At 35.2% G+C, this 12,169-nt stretch overlaps 1 pseudogene; it reads left to right on the forward strand.

The window, feature by feature from the left end:
• Positions 1-460: 460 nt before the first annotated feature.
• On the forward strand, positions 461-11,615 carry LOC148201573 (uncharacterized; annotated as a pseudogene).
• The last annotated feature ends 554 nt before the right edge of the window (positions 11,616-12,169 follow it).

Raw genomic sequence — 12,169 nt, forward strand, 5'->3', positions numbered from 1 at the left:
TCTAGACGTATGATATATGTATAACGATAGATATTTGTGTTCGTGTACGTATACTATGATACTTTATTTTTTTCCTTCAACGTATGATAGGTATTTATTTTTGTTTCTCTACGTAAGTTAGTTTTTTTTTTCCGTGGATTCTTTTCGTTTACTGTAGTAGTATGGATCGAAGCTGGATTCATCAGCGTCGTATTAGGGAAGAGTATGAGCGAGGGGTTTCTGAGTTCATACAATATGTTAAAGAACACGCAAAACCAGTGAACGAGGCATACTTTTGCCCTTGTGTTCGTTGTCTCAATCAAGTATATGAAGACTTGGATAACATTTGTGATCATCTGTTCATCTATGGAATAATGAGAAGTTATATAGTTTGGACTTGGCATGGGAAGTATTATATAAGCCAACAACTTTAAGAGGTTCGAATTACGTCGACGAATGGATGAGTGATCATTTAGACGAAATGGTACGTGACGTTGGCGAAATTTATTTTGGAAGAGCTCATTTATACGATAGTCTTAAGAACAATTCGGAGCAAGAGTTGTATCCAGGATGCATCAATTTTACAAGGTTATTGACTACTTTGAAATTGTTTTGTTTGAAAGCAAGAAATAGATGGACTGATAAAAGTTTCACGGAATTGTTGGAGTTGCTGAAGGAGATGCTACCAGAAAATAACACGTTACCTATCCGTAATTACGACGCGAAGAAAATTCTATGTCCAATGGGTTTGGAATACCAAAAGATACATGCATGTCCTAATGACTGTGTATTGTATAGAGAGATCAGTATGCTTCAATGAAAGTGTGTCTGACGTGTGGTTCGTCACGCTTTTAAGAAGAAACTTGATGGAAATAACGATGAACACAATGAAGGTCCACCGGCTAATGTCATGTGGTATTTACCTATAGTACCTAGGTTTAAACGATTGTTTTCTGTTAAAGAAGATGCGAAGAATCTTATGTGGCACGTTGATGGAAGAAAATGTGATAATCTTCTTCGACACCCAACTGATTCCCCACAATGGAAGAACATTGATGGCACATTTCCAGAATTTAGTGCAGAGCCGAGAAACTTAAGACTTGCACTTGCTACCGATGGTATGAATCCTTATGGCAACTTAAGTAGTAAACATAATTCATGGCCAGTTACTTTGATGATTTACAATCTATCTCCTATGTTGTGCATGAAGAGAAAATACATGATGTTGTCTATGATGATATCGGGTCTTAGACAACCTAGAAATGACATTGATGTTTATCTAAAAGCGTTAATTGATGATTTAAAAATGTTATGGGAAGAGGGCGCCGATGTCTTCGATTCATATTCAGAAGAAAACTTTCGTTTGCGTGCAATGTTGTTTTGCACCATAAATGATTTCCCAGCATATGGGAACTTAAGTGGTTACAGTGTTAAAGGTCATTTTGCATATCCGATTTGTAAAGAAAATACTAGTTATCTTCAACTAAAGCATGAGCAGAAAATTGTGTACACAAGACACCAAAGATTCCTTCCTCGAAATCACCCTTACCGTAGATTGAAGAAAGCCTTTAATGGAAGTCCTGAGGATGATGTAGTGTGCAGACCACGTAATGGGGAAGAAGTATACGACCAGGTGAGGAACATTAATGTTGTCTTCAGAAAACACAAAAAGAAGACCGTTGAGAAAAACATTTGGAAAAATCGATCAATATTCTTCAATCTTCCATATTGGTGTAAACTTGATGTGCGACATTGCATAGACGTGATGCATGTTGAAAAAAATGTAAGTGATAGTGTTGTTGGGACTTTACTAAACATTAAAGGAAAGACAAAAGATGGAGTGAAAGCACGACAAGACTTGGTTAACATGGGAATCCATTCTGAGTTACATCCGCAATCCATCGGAAGACGCACCTATCTTCCTCCAGCTTGTCACACTCTTTCAAAAAAAGAAAAACAAATTTTTCGTCAATGTTTACATAGTGTGAAGGTTCCACAAGGTTATTCGTCGAATATTAGTAGCCTTGTTTCTATGAAAGATTTGAAGTTGGTTGGTTTAAAGTCTCACGATTGTCATGTCTTAATGCAACAACTTTTACCAGTAGCTATTCGAGCCATATTACCTGCCTTTGTTAGAGGTATTCTCACACGTTTGAGTTTGCTTTTCAATGCCATTTGCAAGAAAGTTGTTGATCCTCGACAGTTAGATGATTTGCAAAATGAGGCCATCAGACTATTGTGCCAATTGGAAATGTATTTCCCACCCTCATTTTTTGATATCATGGTTCATTTGATTGTCCATCTAGTGAGAGAGATTCGAATATGTGGGCCGATTTTCTTGAGGTGGATGTACCCGGTTGAAAGATACATGAAGATCTTAAAGGGATATGTTAAGAATAAATTGAGACCGGAAGCTTCGATTATAGAGCGCTACATTGTAGAGGAAGCCATTGAATTCTTCTCAAGTTCTATGCCAAGTTGTGACCCAATAGGACTTCCAAAGAAAAGACATGAAAACATACATGAAGGAAAGGGAGTTCGAGGAGTAAGGATTGAAAGTGTTAGTGGAAAAGAAGTTAATCAAGCACATTTGTACATTTTAAACAACACAGAAGATGTTATTCCTTACATTTCACAACACATTGATGAAATTAAGTCAGCACATCCACGTATGAGTGAAAAGTGGACACTTAATGAACATAACAAATCCTTTTTAGCTTGGTTTAAGAAAAAGATTTATGGGACTCCGAATGTTTCTGAAAATCTATTGAGACTAGCTCGTGGACCTAACACTGATGTGATCACTTTCGGCAGCTATTACATAAACAATTACTTGTTTTATTCAAAGGAGGAAGACGATAAAAGTAAAGTTCAAAATAGTAGAGTTACCCTACAAGCTAAGGCTGTACACTTTTCCAGTTCCAAGGATAAGAATCTAATTACAACATCAATCAGTTATTTTGGAATAATACAAGAAATTTGGGAAATTGATTATGTCACTTTTAGAGTTCCAGTTTTCAAGTGTAAATGGATTGACAATAATTCTGGTGTGGTGACAGAAGACCTCGAATTCACTTTGGTGGATCTTAACAAAATGAGTTACACGGATGAACCATTTATTATGGCTAGTCAAGCAAGACAAATATTCTATGTCACTGACCCAGTGAATCATAAATGGTCAGTGGTATTGGAAGGAAGAGCCATGCACACAACTGATGATGAAGACTCTCTAGATATACTTGAGACAAGCTCCTTCTCATCAAGAACCATTAAAAATAAGGTCGATGATGTACCTGATGAAATACATGCAACTCGATGTGATCACAACGAAGGCATATGGGATAAATAGGTGTCTTAGCATTGTTTTAATTACTTGTATAATTTATTTATTTTGTCTGTTCTAACTATAATGTACTAACACTTTGTAAACAGGTATGATGAGCTCTAGATCAGGTCCGACGAGAGGAGGGGTAGATCTATAACTCGGATGCCTAATGTCACATCCCGTCGGGTTAATGAGAAACCAGTGACGGTGGAGTTTGATCCCCGAACATTTGTGCCTATTGGGGCACATGCAACATTGTTCAAAAGTTACTTGGGCGTGATGGAAAAAGCACATGTCCCTATTGTCGCTACCTGTTGGGATGATGTCCCACAGGTTGACAAAAATCTACTATGGCAGGATATTTTGGTATGTTTAAGATGTTTTACTTCCATCATTGACTTATTTTTGTTGATCATGCTTTAACATTAATTTTGTTTTTAACAGGAAAATTGGAATATCCCTAATGATGAGAGGATAAGGAAGAAGATTTTATCCCACATTGCAGTCCGGTGGAGGGAATTCAAGACGAGAATGACACGTGAATACGTCTTTGGCTCTAAACAGAACGACACTCCTTGTACGAAATATAAAATAACTGAGGAGGAGTGGGTGCAATTTAAAGAATCTAGACTTACTCCTGAGTAGAAGGTATGTTTTTTAATATATTGCTCTAGTCACACAAGATGTTATTTTGTGATTTATGCTTAATGATTTTCATTTTTTCATAGGTGAAAAGGATAGTCGCCCATCAGAGGCAGAAGCTTAATGATACACCACACGTACTGTCACGTGGTGGTTATGCGTTATTAGAGAAAAAGATGAGAAAACATCGCGCTGAGGAGTTAGGTCTTGAGTCACCTGATCTAGCACCTGCACCAGCCAGACCTGAATTGTGGAAGGTTGCACGGACAAAGTCCAATGGCCAGTTTATATCCCAGTCTGCTCAGGAGATATCCCAGAGAATTGTAAGTGGAAACTTTTAATTGATTACCATAGTTCATAAAAAAATATGTAACAAACTTTTTAATGTGTCTCGCTTCATTATGATATGCAGGATGACTTGGTTGACCAACAGAGTCAAGGGACATTTGTGGCACAAGGTAGGAAGGACCTCCTAGTAGCAGCCACAGGTCGGCTAGACCGTCCAGGTCGTGTGTGTGGTGTTGGAGGAGCTATTGGATTGAGGGACTACTTTGGCCCTAAACCAAGATGCACAGAAGTTGTGACTCAGAAAATGGTTAGTAGCATCAGGCAACGGGTGCAAGTCGAATTAGAGGAAAGCATGGGTGAACGCTTCAGAATGTTCGAAGAAAAACTTGCGATGATCACCCAACAACAACAACAAGAGCAACAACAACAATCATAGCAAGAGGACGCCCCTACAGATGATCCTACTGCACCTTGTGTGAGCACCAAAGGCTCATGCTCTACTGCAGATCGTACTAATTACAATATTCAGTATGAGTTTTTGGTTGATGAGGATCCTCCGTGCGTAGTGGCCGTGGGACGACAGATTGCAGGAGGCCAGACCATTCATGGTGCTCCTTTATTGCCCACTCACGTGCGGGTAATGATTGATGATCCAACAGACCCCCAGTCTCGAGTGCCATTGCCTACATCTGAAATCCAATTCGTGGGAGAGGCCTTAGGCACATTTATAGCTTGGCCTAAGGCTATGATCATGCCATATTTTGGCCCACTAGCGGTATTATATTCTTCTTTTTATTATCTTAAATCTTCAAGTTATAATTAAACGATTCCTAACTTTTGTAAATGTGAGTTGCAGGTCTACCGTCCTGAGAAACAACCAATTGCTCAACCTGTGAACGAGGCTCGTGAGGAAGCAGAAGACCATGATGCTATATCCATATTGACCTCTAGATTAAATAAGTTGAGAAAAGGACCGGTAGAGATGTTGTGGAAGTTAAGAACATTTGGCCTCGAGTGCCATGTTCCATTGTATATTAATTTTGATGATGCTTATGAGATCATTGGTGGAGAAAAAATGCTCAACATTTCATGCATACAACTATGGTGCATGTAAGTTTTTTATTTGTTATTTTCCAATTTGTATATTAGTATTATTAATTTTTAATAAATATACTTAACTTTATTCTTACAGGTACATGGACATCATCGTAGTTGAATCAGGTCGGGCGTCAGTTTATGGCTTTCTTGAACCTCAGACCATTCAACCATCTGGAAAGTCATTAGATTTCAAAAAATCATATATTCAAACATGGATGACTGAGTTTAACAGAGAGATATATATCGCTCCATACATTGATGCGTATGTGCTTCCCAATATTGTCAACTTTTATCAAATTTTAATCAATGAACTAACTCACTAGTTGTTGGTACATGACAGGGGCCATTGGCAACTCATGGTGATCATTCCAAAAAAGCACAAGTTGTATGGTTTTGTTCTCTTCATAAGAAGACTAAAGCGGAGTTGAAGTCCTTGATACAAACGTAAGTATTACACTCATTCTTATCAATTCATTATGATATTAATATATTAACTTATGTTTCTAATGTTTCAAATGTTTCAAATTTGTTTAGAGTTGTGACTAGGACCAGAGGATAACAACTTGAAATTACATATCCTAAGGTTGGAATTCGTTGATCTTTAACCTTTAATTTTCGTCGTCAAGTTTAAACCATTACATTTGACTAAGTTCTTTCACATGTTTAGTGTAATAAGCAGAATGATTCCTGGGCATGTGGCTACTACATCATGTCATGGATGAAGGCAATCATTCGAGCAGAAATCAAAGGGGAATGGACTGAGGTAAAAATTTACATTTGAAAATCTTACAAATATCAATAAACTTTTGACATTAAAATGAATATAATAGTAAAGTTTCCTTGATTATGCAGCGGTTCAACACTACCTCTCCATTGTCCACTTCAGTAATAACTACGATAAGAGAGGATTGGGCACGATATTTGAATAAACATTTTAAATAGTTATAGCTTTAGGTTTTTCCTTTCATGATAGTAGCATTTGCTTACTTGTGCAGCTTTTAAATAGTTAATAGATTATTGTGAATAGATGAATATTGTGAATAGATGAATGGAAAACTGGGTTCTTTAAAGTTTTAATTATAGCATTAGCGTCTTTTAGTTTTACTATTTAATTGGAATTGATGAATTGATGATAACATGGTTTAAATTAATTAATTTTGTGAATATATATGGATTGGAAAACTGGTTTCTGTATTTTAGGTTTGGTTGAGTGAGCTAAACCGAATCAAATCCAAAAAAAAAAACACTAAAGGTAACGTCGAAGTACACACCATTTGACGTTCAAACATCGACAATAGTGTCCCATATAGACAATTTCGACGTTAACCTTACGTCATTCCCTTATACTTGACTTCAAATATTCCTTTAAATATAAATATTTATTCAAATATTACTCAAAACTTGACGTCTTCTTTGAACTTCGACGTGAACATTACGTCCATTCTCCTCCACATCGACGTTAAGTTTACGTCACTTCCCTCGTACATAAAACGACAAATCTTACTATAAATATAAATATTTATTTAAATATTGAGCGTCAATCTCTTTACTAACTAACGTAACCTCACGTTATTGCACAAAGTCGACGTTAGGTTTACGTCATATCTCGATATAATCGACGTGAAATTGTCCTGTTAATGTCACCTCGTCATATTCGACGTAAAAGTTACGTCACTTGCTATGACGTCGATCTCTAATTCGTCATTAACAACCAAAAATAACCGACGTAATACATTGTTTTTGCACTAGTGCTAGGATCAATGTGATAAAACTAGTAATGTCATGTCAACTAATATTAATAAAATAACAACTTACTTCAAATATATGATAATAATAATAATATGACATGTAACATGACATTTTATCACACTTGATAATTCATAGTTGATATATATATACATATATATATATATATATATATATATATATATATATATATATATATATATATATTGTAACATTTATACAATCATCCATCAGGTAATATAAAGGATTTCACACATGATACATATTTATAAATTCAAATTTCAAATACAACACTCATAAATATAACTCGAACTTCTTCTTTACTATTCTTCTGCTTGTCTTTTCACTTGTATTGACTCAGACGTCATTCCCTCATCTACTTCCGTATAACACACACATTATACGATCATTGCACAAATATATATACCAACACAAACTGTAAGAGCCGAGAGGTTTATAAAATTCTCGTGAATTTATAAAATTTTTGCACATGCAAGTAAGCCTTGCTATTTTCATGTGTTCATCAGCCTTCTCTTCCCCTTTCTAACTTCATTTTTGGTACTTTGGTTGGTCTCTTCTCACAAATCGGTGAGCTATAGGTGTTCTTAGGATTTTCTGGAGGTGTTAGCAAATTTCTGGAAGGGTAGAAGTTGTTCGGTTCGGTTAAGAGGTAAGGGAAGCTAGTTAATTTAATTGATGAGTCTATGGTGCATGTGAATGTTGTTTGATGGTTTTGCATGTGTATGAAATTTGATTTTTGTGTGATTGGTATTGTCTGTATGGATTGTCCAAATTCTGTGATCATGTTGATTTCTTCTGCAAAGTTCTTTGTTACTGTGCCGAGTGAATTGTGAGGAAGTGGAGTAGTGAAATGGGAATTTGGGGTCAAACATTAAATTGGTCGGTTGGGAGAGCTTAGAGGAGTTATTTAGGATATGTTAGAGTCCCTAAGTCATTCAAAATGTGTTAAACCCAGTAGAATCGAATTTGAGTCTTTAAGTTGATGATGTTGCAGTTTTGGATCGTGAATATGGTAGTAGGACCTTTAGAAAATGTATAGAAAGGTTTTGATATCCTTAGAAGAATGTAAATAGGTATATGATATAAGTCTAGAGGATTATACGTTGAGAGAAATGTTGGGAATGAGTAAAGATGTAGTTCATAATTCTGCAAATATATTGCAGAATTATGCAGTCTGAGAAGAGGAAGTCGATGACCGTTCGACCTTACTCTTGTGTTCGGTCTTAGCTATGTTCAGCCTTTGCGGAACATTACAGTTAATGACCATTCGGTCTCGCTCTAGTATTTGGTCTTACACTAGTGTCCGGTCTTACACTAGCGTTCGATCTTGCTCTAGTATTCGGTCTTACACTAATGTTCAGTCTTACACTAGCGTTCAGTCTTACACTAGCGTTCAGTCTCGCTCTAGTATTTGGTCTTTCACTAGTGTTCGGTCTTACACTAGCGTTCGGTCTTGTACTTTTCGGTCTAGTATAGCATTCGGTCTTATATTAGTATTCAGTTCCGCTCTAAGTGTTTAGCTTTGACATTAGTAATAGTATTAATTCTAGTGTTAGATGGTTCTTAGGACTTGGTCTAAGTCTTGGTGTTCAGTATAACCTTAGTATTCGATTTGCTTTAAGTGTTCGGTTTAGTCTAGGTCCTCAGTCTTACACCAGTACTCACTCTCGTATTGGTGTTCAGTATTAACTGCGTTCGGCCTCCTATGGGCCTTACTTGTTAATGACCGTTCGACCATGCTTTAGTGATCGGTTATGTTTACACGTTATGAGTGTTTTCCGTCCAGTCTTGTTCATGGGTAATGGTGGTTTTTACCGTTCGGTTTGACCTTACTAGGAAGCATTCGGTCTTTAAAAAGGTTGTGATTATGTTGTACTCTGAGTGTTTATTCCAGTTGATTAAACATATTATGTATGAGAAATAATGTTGATATTAAAGTTTGGTATGAGATTTCTAATATGGTTACGAAAGGGAATTCCAAGGAGGAATATCTTAGTGATTGGTTATCAAGGTGGTAAAGTATGAATATGGACAACGAAATCCATGGCGTTCATCCCGAGATTCTAATGATTACCAATTCTCAAGTAGAAATGGGTAAGTCATGTCGTGAGAATAGCAGGAGGTCCTAGCCTAAAGGTATTTAGGTGAGTTAACCCCAGGTGGCAGCTGAGGGTGTTCCAGTTATTACACCCCGGGCACATGAACGACCTCAAGCTACACATTCATACTAGTCCGGACGGTCAAGTTAAAGTGGTCGGTCAATATGTGTTTATATGTTTTTTTTATATATGTGTATGGGTATCTTATCTGTTGGTTTGAATTGTATGATCACATGACTATTAAATTACACTAGCTTACCCTTCTTTTTCTATCTTGTCATGTTTACCGTTCGGTTTATCATTTGTAATGGTCATCCTGTGGGTGTGAGCAGAGGGAGAGGATGTCACTTTGGAGCAAGCATTAGAAGGAGAGGATTCCCCTGTTTAGTATAAGACCGTTCGGTCTTGTACATAATTTTGCATCAGTTTAGGCCTTTGTATAAAGTTTTTAATTTTATGGTTATTTTTGGATAACTATACTGTTAACACTTTATTACATAGTAGATGACTGTTCTATTTTATCATTTCATGTGATGACTCTACTATATAGTTTATACTATATTTTGGGATGTTACACAAACACAAATAAGTAAGGGTGAGCTAAACCTTCTCTACTTTAGACTGTAGAATTATTAGAGTATCATTTGAGGGTCTCATGAACTTATGTCCCATCTCTTACAAGGTAATTACCATTTGAGCTACCACAATTCTTTGTTAAGTTATATTTTTCTTTTATATGAACTTATTAATCATGTTTTCTATCATAAAATTTATTACTACTAATAATAATACTAAGAAAAAATCCTAATATTTATTAAATGGATATTTTCATGGATGGGCTTTTTACATCACACTTTAACTCAATAGGCATATTTGATGTTAAGAAATATCAAACTAACTAGATTTATCATAATTATTATTAATATATGAATATTTTTTAATAAATGTTTTAAAATATTGTTTAACACCTCAAGTTGACTATGCTTGATAAATTTTGTTAAGCTCTATTCTTTTTATAGCAAATAGATTCATGTTGGTATCTAAGCTCCTTAATATGCCCGTAATATATTATAGTTGCTTAATTGTGCTTTTGTTTTGTGGAGGATATTCTACTTACCAAACACCACGTGAGTGTGTATATATATATATATATATATATATATATATATATATATATATATATATATATATATATATTCAAAGCATAGATACATGAAATAAAGTGAAACCTGAATTTCTACCTCTATGTAGACAAAGACATGAGAGACAAAGACAATTTGTTCTAAAAAGTACAAAATCAAATTATATTTATTTACTACTTGCTATACTTTTTTTCTTACACTAATTTTACTGTGATTATGACCTTTAGTGGTTTACACACAGGTTAAATCCATGATTTTTAAATAATACCGTTTAAAAAAATATAAATCTAAAAAGATTTAAAAATAAAAAATTATATGTATTAGTTAGCTTAAGCAGAGGAATTAGAGAGTCATAGATAAAAAGAATAACCCAAGTTACTTATTTTATTAAATACATTTTATTTATTGTTAAAAAATAAAATTATGTAATTAAATTTTATTATAAAGGTAGTTAAAAAAATATATCCTCTTTGTATTAAACATAAAATTATTAAATAAAAATGACAATAAGATATTATAAAAAAATATTTAATGATAGGATTCGTACTATTATTTATTTTTAAAGATAATTACTAAAACGTAAATTATGTGTTTATTTATGATTAATCTTAACATTTAATTCATATAAGTTATTAGAAGGTATCATGAATATAAAAATCAAAATGAGTAATCAATTAAACCAAATATTATTGTACAAGTCCAATGAGTTTTTTTAAATTATATTTGATTAACTAATATTTTTTAGTAAGTCAATTTTATTATTTGACTTTTAAATTTCACCTTCTTTTAAATTAACTAATATTTATTAGTAAGTCAATTTTATAATCTAATTTTTTATTTTTTATTTTCGGGTTTTGTGTTATTTTTTTCAAACAAATTTCATCATTTTATAATTTTTTTTGGGGTTAAATATGTTTTTAGTCCCTAAACTATCAAGCAATTTTAGTTTTAGTCCCTACTCAGAACTTTGATGGTTTTTAGTTCTTATTGTTTTAAAACTCTGAGTAATAGTCCTTAAAATTGGACGGTGTTAAGTTTCAGTGGATGTGGCAAACGGCGTTGCCACGTGATCACTGATTTGCTCTATTCTCTGTCTGCCACGTTGGATGTTTAAGTATTTGAACTGAGATTAAGTCTGTTAATTACGTTCTGAAGGTTGGAGTTGGCAGCGACGCGTCGTTTTCTCTCGGCTTCACTCATAATTTCTTCTCTGTAAGGCTTCTGCATCATTATCTTGCAATCATAGACAACTCGGACAAAAACTCGGATGCCTGAGACTCCCAATTATAGACAACTCGGACAAAAACTCACTCTTACCTTGACCACTATGATTACACCTCTTCACCGCAACAGTGTCACCACTCTCAGGCAGCACACCCTTGTACAGGGTCCCAAAAGCACCATGACCAATGACCCTATTAGCACTGAACCCCTTAGTGGCAAATTTCAGCTCCTTTAGCTAAACTCCTTTAGCATTCTAATAATCTACGACTCAATAGATTGATCAAATTTCTTCATTCGCTTCACCTTCTTAGAATGCACCCAAATGAATGCACCAGCAAAGAGCGCAAGATGAAAAGCACCAGCAGTCACAACCCCAGCAACAGTCACAACCCCAGCAACAGTCACAACCCCAGCAACAGCCCCCACAGTACCGTTCCAAGAAAACCCCACATACATGAAATCATTAAGATACATACCGACATCGAGATCCACCTTCAAAATCGGATCTTTCGGCCTCATAGTCGAGTACGAGACCCACACAGCGGTGGAATCGCCGACAGCGGTGGAGTCCGGCGAGATGACGAAGGTGAGGCCACCGCCGACGA

This window comes from Vigna umbellata, chromosome 3 (assembly GCF_029865625.1).
Source record: "Vigna umbellata cultivar VRB3 chromosome 3, Vumbellata_1.0, whole genome shotgun sequence".
In the NCBI taxonomy this organism is placed as follows: Eukaryota; Viridiplantae; Streptophyta; class Magnoliopsida; order Fabales; family Fabaceae; genus Vigna; species Vigna umbellata.